We start from the raw sequence: 11870 nt of genomic DNA, 5'->3' as shown, positions 1-11870 counted from the left end.
CCCTCTAGTGGTGACGCTTGGCAAGTTAGTTACCGAGGAGTCAAAAGAAGGGTCATTCCCAAGGCCGATATGCAAGCTAGATCATCTTGGTCCTCATCAAAGCCGATTTGGGGCAGGTTCAGACCCACCAATGTGTCTCTCAAGTGGGATGAACTTAATGCAGTTTTTAAAACACTTTTAAAAAGAGACTCCTTCAGTAATTTATGGATAAGAATGCAAGAACCAACATGGGGATTGTTTTTATTTAGAAAAGAAAATGTAGGGCTGGAGAGATGGCTTAGTGGTTAAGGCGCTGGCCTGCAAAGCCAAAGGACCCAGGTTCAACTCCCTAGGACCCACATAAGCCATATGCACAAGGGGGCACACACATCTGGAGCTCATTTGCAGTGGCTGGAGACCCTGACGCACCCATTCTCTCTCTCTCTCTCTCAAATAAATAAATAAATAATAAAATATTTAAAAAGAAATTGTAGAAGAATGTGAAAAGCCTCAAGGACTGAATATGAGATTATGAACATGATCTACTTCTTTCATTGTAACTTTGGAAACAACCATGGGGAGGAATACTATAATAGGAATAATATTGAACGTTGATAATGATTAACAAATTTTATAGTTTAAATAGATAAGCTCATATATAAACTTATAAGCTCAGCTGCACTTTTTCAAAGAGATAATTTTTTTACATTTTAAAAAAATATTCATTTATTTATTTATATATTGGAGGGAGAGATTAAAAGAGGAAGAGAGAAGAAAGAAAATGGGTGTGCCAGGGCCTCGAGCCACTGCAAATGAACAGACTCATGAACCACTTGTGTATCTAGAATATGTAGGTACTGGGGAATCAAACCTGGGTCCTTAGGCTTCACAGACAAGGGCCTTGACCACTGAGCCATCTCTCCAGTCCCCAAAGAGGTGATGTCAGATTATTTTATGTAAAGTAGATGCTTCTCAATTCTGCCCAACCCATTTCCATCTTTTGTTTCTCTTCAAGCATTTGTCAATCATATTATTTCTGTCTCTGATTATCTGCTGAAAATGTGAGCATGCCAGTCACTATGTGAGTAAATGTTTTCACTTTTCCTTTGTGGTTCTGGTGAGTACAAGCATAGTTTTGAACACCAAACCAGAAACAGGTGGAGAAGCCAGGAAACATCTGTAAGATGTCACTAATACTTAATTGCTGTAAAAAAAAAAAAAAAAAACATAAGAAAAGCATACAGCATCCTACTCTGCATGATTTGTCTTCTATTAAATGGGCTTCTAGTGGCTGCCTAGCCTGGCCCACATGATGAACAAGGATCCTTAACACCAAAGGATGAGGAAAAGCAGGAGAAAGATGAGGCATCCATGGCACGAGGGAAGTGGAGTGAATAGTGCAGAGCTGAAGAGAAGCCTGAGAGGGAACAAGGCAATGAAGACAGGAACTTAAAGAAAACCAGGGAGGACCTGTGATTCTAAATCCAAGAATGCTGACATGGAGGTGAGCCACCACAGGTCCTATACTCACAAGGCAAATTATCAAATCAGGTGGAGCATAAGTATGATTCCTCAAGGCCTACGTCCAGAAATAGCTAAAATAAAACACAGCGGCTCTCTTCATATAATTAAAGGCATTTTTACTTATTCTGCATAGTTATAAAGAGCGAAAAAAGATAACAGATAGTAGAGATGGAGTACCGTCGCTCTGTTACAATAACCACGGTCCCTGGGGAGATGGCTTAGCAGTAAAGAGTGCTTGTCACTTAAGGATGAGGACCCAGAGGGGCCTGAGACTACTTTTGAGTTCAACTCCCTAGAACCCGCATAAAAGCTGGGTGTGGCCATGCACAGCTGAAACCCCAGTCCTGGGGGGTGGGAGGAGATACTGGAGAATCACTAGGACTTGCTGATAGTAAACAGCAATTCTGGGCTTGGAGAGAGAGTGCAAGATCGATGAAGGAGCCACAGAAAAGGGCACCTGAAGTTCTCCTCTGGAGTCCGCACATGTACCCACAGAACGTCTTTGCATACACGTGCAGCCATCACACCTAATTCACCACACCACATACACTTTACACACACACACTTGTGCTACAAGAAATAAATGAATAAATAAATTTATTGTGTTGGAGGTGTTACGGATAGGATAATTACAAAATTACATTGGAACAAAAGTCTGGAAAGTAGATAGAGGGGTCACAGTGCCTCTCCCTTCTCTGCTGTTGATGCGCATGAGTGCCTCAGTCTACAAAAGTCAGGAAGTCTGAATTAAATGGCCCGGTCCTCCTTCCTGTTCTGAAAGGAGAGAGTCATACAAAAACCTCCAGAAGCAAACGTGTGCTTTGATGGTTGGGAGTGAGGATATTAGTAGGAAATTCATAATCCTTGTTTCCAGAAGGTTTATTTTATATTATGTGTTGCCAATACTGAAAGGCCCCACAGTAATTTTCCTAGTCCAAGGGTGTGGTTCCCAGGCTGCAACAAAACAGCTTTAGAAATCCTGACACAGACATGAACCACCTGACAATTTTGCTCGCTGGCTAGTTGACATCTGGAAGGAGGCAGCATGGGGATGACTTGCTTGAAAAAATTTTTACTCTTTTCAGAGGAGCAAAAGCTCCTAAGAGACGATGTTTTCCATTGCCCAACTGTCAAGTGACTAGGATGTCATGGACCTTTGAAGGACTCAAAAGAAAGAGAAAAGCAGAAGTCCAGTGTGTTCCCATTATAAGAAAGAAGGAGTGAATATAAGGACGTCTTCATATTCAGAGAGTTTGTGAGGCAAGGACCCATAGGCCATTACACCAACTCATCTGTTTGGGAAGTTGGTCCCCTATAACTCCACAGTCATTCCGCAATTAAAGTCCATTCTCTGATCACACTGGGTCTTTCCAATTACATCTATAGGCTCCAAACAGTACATTACTTTGACAAAAAATAAAATCCATTGAAATGTTTGACCATGAGTCTTTATAACATCACTTTCATATCAGATAGACTTGAGTTCTAGTTTAAACGTTAGCTTCTTCTATGCAGGCAGTCACTTGTCTTACTTCTCTTAATCTGTATATATGAAGTGGAAACAATAACAGATTCCTTACAATATGATTTTGAGTGATAAACATTCCTCAGCAGAAAGGTTTCTCAGTCATTGAGTCTCAGGGTAGCCTTGAACTCATGGTTCGTGACCCTCCTGGGCTAGAGTGTGGCCCTACCTCAAAAAAGAAAAGAATAAAAGTTTCTCAGCCATGCTTCCCTTCTTCCTCCTGAGAAACATAGACTTAACTCAGTGAAGAGTCACGTATTTGCGAAGGAAGCTATCCATCCCTGAGTTCAATTTGAAGATATCCATCCCTGAGTTCAATTTCATTCTACAAATGAGAAGTTAGCACAGTTACATGATTCACTCAAGTCTGTATTGCTAGAGAACTCCCAACTCAGATTAAAACCCATTTCCCTTATTCACTATCCAGCATCCTGCTTCCTAACTTGCCATATAGGGACCTAAGCTAGAAAAGAAGGTACTCAGATCAGCACAAGTTCTCCGTACTTGTCAGGTGTTTGTAGGCACTCACACACTCATTGTTTAGTTGGCCTTAGTTCTGCCATCTACAAAACATTTACCTTAACCTAGAAGTAAAGACTGGTGATTAAACTCCTCTGTGCAACAGGAGAAACTGTGGCACCAATAAAAGCTCACCCAGCAATCTTAGCGAGAGAGAGAACCAACTGTCTTCTTGTGAGTTTACGCCTCTCGCCCCTGATTCCCACCCCCAGTGCTCCTGGGCCCTTCATCATATTCTCCTTTGGTTGCATCTAAATATTTATTCCTACACATATTGTTGGTTTGAAGGCAAGGTATTACTCTAGCCCAGGCTGGCTTCAAACTCATAGGGACCTTCCTACTTCAGTCACTCGAATAATGAGATTAAAAGCCAAAGCTACAGTGACTGGCTTCTCTCCTAGTCTTTCTGAGGGGTACAACACCATTCGCTCACAAAGCCACGTGAACAAGGTACAACTTAACGTGTGCACGTTCACTTCAGTGCCCTGGCCAGCCTTTTGCTTGGTGAGCCCAGAGCTGTGACCACAGTTCTCGACACAGAAGCACTCAGAACCTGCCTCTTCCAGAAGGTTTATTTTATGTTATGTGTTGCCAATACTGAAAGGCCCCACAGTAATTTTCCTAGTCCAAGGGTGTGGTTCTGTCTGCCAAGAATTGGGATTCGTAAGTTATTTTTTCATAAATTGTGAAGTGATTTAAAAATAGCCATACAAAAAGGTCGTGGCTGAGCTACCTGGCAAGTGAATTACAAGGCACACTTCCCTCAGTCAAACCCAGAGATGTAGAAGAAAAACAAGTGAGTATCAATTGACATGTATTTGTGTAGTTACTTGAATGCTATTTCCATTTTTCCATAGATCTTAAGTAATTTAGTAAATATATCTCCTACATATACAAAATAATTTAGAATTGATTGGTGTTTAGTCACCTTACAGAAAACCTAATCCATGCATAGATTCCTTAAGAACTCTTGAATTTTCATTTTAGTTCTGTAAGTTTAGACTGCTATGTCTTAAACATACTTGCCCTAACAAAAAAGACACAAAAATTTGCATTTACATAAATAATCCCTCTCAAATTATTAGCCAACACTGAGTACAATTAAAATCATACTTAGCCGTGCATGGAGGCACACGCCTTTAATCTCAACACTCAGGAAGCAGAGGGAGGAGGATCACCATGAATTGGAGGCCACCCTGAGACTACATAGTGAATTCCAGGTCAACCTGGACTAGAGTGAGACCCTACCTCAAAAAAAATCATACCTAGGATGTTTTATTAGCTCCTTTTATTAAGTCATGCAGAAGCTAAAGTATATAGTTTGTTTAAAAATGGTGATCAAACTATTCATTTTCAGAGGTAAAAATGTTAACTAGAGGTCAAGGAAAGGAGGAGAACCTTTGTATTTTTATAACTGACTCATGATTTATATTAGTAACAAAGGATAGTCATCAAGAATACTTAAAGAGAGAATTAATTCAATACTATGAGGAAACGAGGGTTGATGTTATATCATCATGCACACCAGAGTGAATGTTCATTTTATGATTTTTCACATGGTACAACTGTGGAAAATGTCCACCCTCTAAGCCAATAAGACAGTATCTGATTTCCTCCTAAGGAGTCAGAAGAAAACAACCTGACGTGATGCTCACACAAGTGTAACAGTGGCACACAGCCATGGTGAGTAACCAACTGCTCTTGGATTGGCTAACAGATATGTTCAGTGGAAAATAAACCATATCTAGAACTGGGAAACAAGTCAGAATCACATCCAGATAATGAGTTTGCTTTCCAATATCAAGATCCCACTAATCTTGGGCTACAAGAGGGTCTATGCCCATTAAATTCTCTCTAAACTCATAACGGTTATCCCATTTAACCTGTGCTGACTTCACTCTCTGTTGGAGAATCTGCTTCTCTCTTCAGATGGAAGCAGGACCTGAGGAGAGAAATGACCCATCACACTTCACCAGGGTCCCAGCTGAAACCACAGAGGAACTGGGGAAATGAGCAAGAGTGCTGCTTTTTTGGTGAACTTGATGTCAGCACAAGAGTGAAGGAGACAGACGCTGAGGACACTCAACATCTACCAAAGCAGACATCCATCCTAAGAGACCATCACTGAAGTAGACTTAAAACACACCCAACAAGGCTCAGGAAATTTTACAGAAGAGAGAAGGAAAGATTGTTAGAACCACAAGTTGAGACATTATGCCCAGAGACTTTGCCTCTCCCCCATAACTGCCTGCTGCCCACACAATGCATGAGCCACAATCCCCATGGGGTTGACCTGCATCCCTAACAAGGAGGGGCTCTTCTGAAGAGGAGCAGGGAGGAGGAAAAGGATGGTTGTAACATGTGCTGTTTACATATTATGTTCATAACTAATAATAAGAATAATAAAAAGAAATGGCACTGAAGGCAGAATCCCATGGACAGGAAGCTCAGACTTCAGAAAGCAGCCCCCATTGCTCTCTGGAGAAGAGTGGGCTTGCAACACCCCCCCCCAAAAAAAAACTCTCAAATAACTTTGCATACCCACTTTAACCTGAGCTGCTATCAGTCTGGAGTTTCTGTTTTATTTTATAGATGGCAGAGAAAACAGAGGAAAGCCAAGGTCCATCAATAAAACAAGAAGATAAGTGACAGTCCACCATGAGATTTGCCACCTCCGCCACATCTGCCAGGCTCCGGAAGACATTCCAGGGGAAGAGGCAACATGAACACTGCTCGTACTGCTAGTCTGCTCCAGGGTTATGGTGACTGACATAGTGATCAATCAAAACCTATCAAAGCAGAAACTCAGAGGCCACAGAGATCCTACCATGAAATCAGACTGCCAACAGGCCTTCCATGGCTCAAGGAACATTGCGGAAGATGAGGAGGAAAGACTGTAAGAGCCACAGAGTTGGTAGGAGTGCCCTTAGACATGGTTCCCCATCACCCCTCGGGCACTGACTGAGGCCTTCATGCCCCACAGTGGATACCGTAATACCACTGAGGAGGGCCCCCAGGGTGGTGGGAGCTAGGGTGAGGGGGGATAAAAGAGTAAACCTGTTATTATGTATAAAATAAAATTTTATAATAGGAAAGATGTCTGATGAGTCTACTGGGCTCTCATATTTTCAGAAACACAGAAACCTTGTCACTTATGATGTTACAGAGGCACCCAGTCTCAACAGCAACACCTCCTTCTAGCTAAAGAACCACCCAAACTAGGGGCAGGAGGCAGGAGTTACCACTGAGGACTTACGTAAGACGATCTCAACCAGAGGGAGGGGTCAACTTCGTCCTGCTCTGGATAAGATTAATTAATAAGTGACTTGAACCCTTCTCCAGACTCTCATAAACACGCAACTTGTATAAAGTCCACCAATTGGGAAAATTCACTTGTCTTATACAATCTTAGGAATGATTGGAGTTCAAGTAAGACGAGGGAAAAGGAATTCTATACTGCAAAAGAGAGCCTCCTAACTTCAAAGAGACTTTGACTCATCAAGAGAAGTGGTTCTTTGGAGCTAGGGAGATGATTCAATCATTAAAGAATTTACCTTGAAAACTTGTAGATTAGAGTTTGATCCCCAGCGCCTGTTTAAAAAGCTAGGCATGGGGCTGGAGAAATGGCTTCATGGTATAGTCGCTTGCCTGTGAAGCCTAAGGACCCATGTTTGACTCTCCAGGTCTCACGTAAGCTAGTTGCGCAAGGTGACCAAAGCCCTCAAGTTCCAACGTGTGCTTAAGGCGGCACATGTCTCCGGAGTTTGAGCACACTGGCTGGAGGTCCTGGCATGCCATTCCCCACCCTCTCTCTTATAAAAGAAAAAAGTACAAAACAAAGCTGGACATGGTGGGCACATTCTTATAATCCCCACAGTGGAAAGGCAGAGATGGGGGAAATCCCTTGGGGCTCCATGGCCAACCAGTCTAGCCTCCTTGGGGAACTCCAGGCTACTGAAAAACAACAACAACAAAACCGTGTATGCCGCCGACCGTGTATGCCGCCGAGAGAAGTCATACTTTCACACACCATTCACATTCACACATGAAAAAGGAGAAGATGAGCTGCCCCCCCCAACACCCCCACAAGCAAGAAACTAGTTTTTCAGAAGTTAAGCACCTATCAGATAGCTGCTCACAGAAACAAGAAATTGTCCGTGAAGACGTGGCTGGGTGTGGTCAATCACGTGCAATTATTACAGGACAACTGTTTTCACAGAGAACATTTTACCAGTTTCTCTTATCTATAGTCTCTATTGCCTGTAAAGGCTGGTTAATAACTAAGAGTGAGGGTATGTATCCTTATCTACCGTCTGGAAGGTTTGAAGACACAGAGCATTGCATACTCTCAACCCATGGCCCTCGTTCCGTAGCAATCACAGCTACCACCGCTGTTTAACTTGCTTCTCCTTGTCCTCTGATGGGGAGCATCCACCAGAATGCCCTCATTTATACACCAACGGATTTTTAGCCTAGGAGATTGTTGCAGTCAGGTTCACATTGCTGGTAGAAATCACCCAACCAAGAGCAGCTTATGGGAAAACAAAAAGGTTTATTTTGGCTTACAGGCTCAAAGGGAAGCTCCACGATGGCAGGGGAAAATGATGGCATGAGCAGAGGGTGAACATCACCCCCTGGCCAACATAAGGTGTACCACAGGAACAGGAGAGGGTGCCAAACACTAGCAAGGGGGAGCTGGCTATGACACCCATAAACCTGCCCCCCAACAATACACTACCTTCAGGAGGGGTTAATTCCCAAATCTCCATCAGCTGGAAACCTAGCATGGAGAATTCCTAAGTTTATGGAGGACACCTGAATCAAACCACCACAGGGATCTATGGGTGGAATTAATAAGATTTTTGAATTTCTTACAAGGATATGAAGAATTCTTATCCTTGTACATCTTTGATACTCTGAAATATGATTCTCAAAGGTGTTGTTTATTTCAAAAATAAAGAATCATTGCAATAAAATCTTCCAGTGGCCTTACATAGATGGCTCTGTGGTCCCATTCTTCCATGTCTCCCAAGTCCACTCCCTCTGCTCTGGCTGATGCTGTCATTGAAAGATCTCTAGCTTGAACCAGGAAAACTATTTCCACTATATCCTCACTGTCAGTCAGCTGCAAACTCCTGACTAGTTGCGCCACTTCCTAAACCTGTCAGCATCATTGTGACCATCTCCCAGACGTGCATTCAAGTCCAGGTCACTGATACTGTCTATCTGGCCTATGTTTATTCTCATAACACTCTATCCCAGCAGTACATACTAGTGATCATAACTTCAAAAAATGCAGAGCTAGAGAGATGGTTTAGCAATTAAGGCACTTGCCTGAGAAGCCTAAGGATCCAGGTTCAACTCTCCAGAATCCATGGAAGCCAGACACACAAGGTGACATATGAGAACAAGGCAGCACGTGCATCTGGAGTTTAACTGCGGCAGCTAGGGACCCTGGCACACCAATCCTCTCTCTCTCCCTCTCTCCCTCTCATAACATAAAAATAAATAAATAAATAAATGCAAACTTGAGAGTGTTACTCCCAGATTAGGGGCCTTCAATGATTTTCCATTAACCTCATGTACTGGTTTGAATCAGATTCCCCCAACTAACCCCGGCACCCATAAACCTACCTGTTCTGAAAACTTGGTCTCCCGATGAGGGCAGTTTAGGAGGTGAAGTCTTGCTACAGGAGGTGTGTTTCAGGAAGCAGGCTTTGAAGTGTTATAGCCCACTACTACAGCTTGCAAGAGCTCAGCTCACTCTCTCGCTGCGATTGTCCACCTGCTGTGGCCCATGGAAAGTCATGCAATGCTCCCTCCTGCCGTCACAAAGCTTCCCCTCAAGACTGTCACCAAAGTAAATCTTTACCTCCCACCAGCTTTTTTCGGTCAGGTGTTTTTCCCTAGCAATGCTAAGGTAACTGCAACACTCAGGACAGAGACAAGCACTAAGGGTGCATAAGGCCCTCCATTTCCAGCTGCCTCCTTCTCCACAGCCCACCTTTTTCTACTCTTCCTTGTTTTGTATTCCACAGACCAACTGAGAGAGAAACTTTCAAGCTCTAACTACTGTCCATTGGGACATTCTATTGCCTCTCCTAGGTTTCCATTCCCCTCTCCTCCTCCCTGTGTCTGCTCACAGCTCCGGGCATAGCCCAACACCTCTCCCTACTGGCTGTCTTCCCAGCCCCTCGGAGTGGGATATGAATGGCTGTTCCACACTTCTATCATTCCTTCACCTTCTTTCATAAAACTAATCACACTGCACAGTGACTGAAGAACTAGAGCCCAAGAACCAGGAGGAAGCAATGACCAGTCTTGTCTGAAGACTTACTTCAGTAATAACTTATACTTTAAAATATGCTTCCAATATGTTTTAAAATATGTATAACGGGGCTGGAGGGATGGCGTAGTGGTTAAGGAGTTTGCCTGAAAACCTAAAGGATCCTGGTTCAACTCTCCAGTACCCACGTTAGCCATAGGCATAAGGGGGCACAAATGTCTGGAGTTTGTTTGCAGTGGCTCAAGGCTCTGGCATGCCCATTCTCTCTCTCTCTCTCTCTCTCTCTCTCCCTTCCTCCCTCTTTCTCTGTCAAATAAATGAATAAAAATAAAATATAAAATATGTATAAGGTGAAGCCTGGGAAAATGGCTCAGACATTAATGACACTTGCTTGCAAAGCCTGTGAGCCCAGCGCTCAATTCTCCAGCACCCATGTAAAGCCAAATATAAATGTGGTGTAAGCATATAGTGACTGAAAGACAAGAAACCCTGGTGAGCATACACAAACACACACACACAACCTTAGGGCTGGAGAGATGGCTCAGTGGTGCTCACCCATGAAACCCAAGCACTGAGGTTTGATTCCCCAGCACCCACACGGTCACACATGCATCTGGAGTTCATTTGCAGTGGCTAGCAATAGGGAATCCAATCCAGGCTGCCAGGCTTTGCAAGTTAGAACCTTTAACCAGCAAGCCATCTTCCAAGCCCCCTTACCAAATTATTCTTGCATTTCAAGTACAATAACTTTTTTTGTTTGGGCTCACAATACTACAGCCAAGGAAAGAGAGTTTTAAAGAAATTGCTCATGACACAATTAATGTAGCCCGTCTGTCACCTGATTTTTGGATTAAGTCTTTATGACATTTTTTTTTTCTTATAAGTGTTGTTGTTATCTAAAGGAAAATGAAGATTTATGCATGCTATTTTAGTCACGGAGTGTTATTTATTCTCTGTTTGATTGTGGGAAGAGAAATGAAATGCCAGTGTCAACAGGTACCTAGTTAATGAAAGACATTCTCCTTGTCTTCCTCTGTTGATGCGTAGAATCTGTCCATTTGTGAAGTAGTATGGAATGTGCTGGAGAAAAATGACAAAGTGAGCAGAAGATAACTGTCCTTCTGTCAGAGGCCTAATACTTAGAAAAGATGATTATTGGAAATTATTATATATAATCTTTCAGAAAGTTCATTATAGTAAGCAATGACTAGTCAAATGAAATCACCAGGCATAAGAACACATAGCCATGTAATTGAGGACTTCTAGAAATTTAGAAGTGCTGGTGCTCCAGGGAAGTGGACACCTGGTCACTCAGTGGGCAGGCCACAGAAGGAATGAAACATGTGGCCCAAGAAAGGGCTCTGGATCAAGCAGAAACACAAGTGAAACTCAGCATGAAGTTAAGACAGAGTTCTGAGAGGAAAGGCACAAGTGTAATGGGAAATAGCCAATCTCTGGTCCGGAGTTGGCTTTTACAATTCAGTGGACAATGGCAACCAAACTACCTTGGGCGACTTTAGCGACACTTGGGGTGCCATCTGCGGAAACACAGAACAAGCGATAACAAGGGGTGACGAGGACAATGAGCAGCGATAAGCGCTTCCCCTGACCCCATCAAGGCCTGCTCACTCCCGATGTGGACAACAGGCTTCTATCATGCAGCCGTGAGAACGCAGAACCGTCTCAAAGAGTGACTGGTGGGGGTGCCTAGGTCACGAGAGCACGAGGGCTCCACCCTCACAAATGGAGTGTTAGTGCCATAATGAAAAAGGGAAAGGGTGTTCTTGTTCCACCCTCTGCCTCTGTCCCGTGAGGACACAGCAGAAAGTTCTGTGTGAGGCAAAGGCCAACTACCAGACCCTGAAGCCAGTGGGGTCTTAACTTTAGACTTCCACACCATCAGAACTATGAGACAGAACTGTGAGAAATAAATCTTCATGGTTGATAAATTTCTCAGACTTGGCTATTATTTATTTATTTATTTGCAAATAGAGAGAGAGAGAGACAGACAGAAAGAGAGAATGTGCAAACCAGGGC

The sequence above is a fragment of the Jaculus jaculus genome, chromosome 15, assembly GCF_020740685.1.
Source record: "Jaculus jaculus isolate mJacJac1 chromosome 15, mJacJac1.mat.Y.cur, whole genome shotgun sequence".
NCBI classification, from domain to species: domain Eukaryota; kingdom Metazoa; phylum Chordata; class Mammalia; order Rodentia; family Dipodidae; genus Jaculus; species Jaculus jaculus.
Note: the sequence above shows the minus strand (reverse complement) of the source record.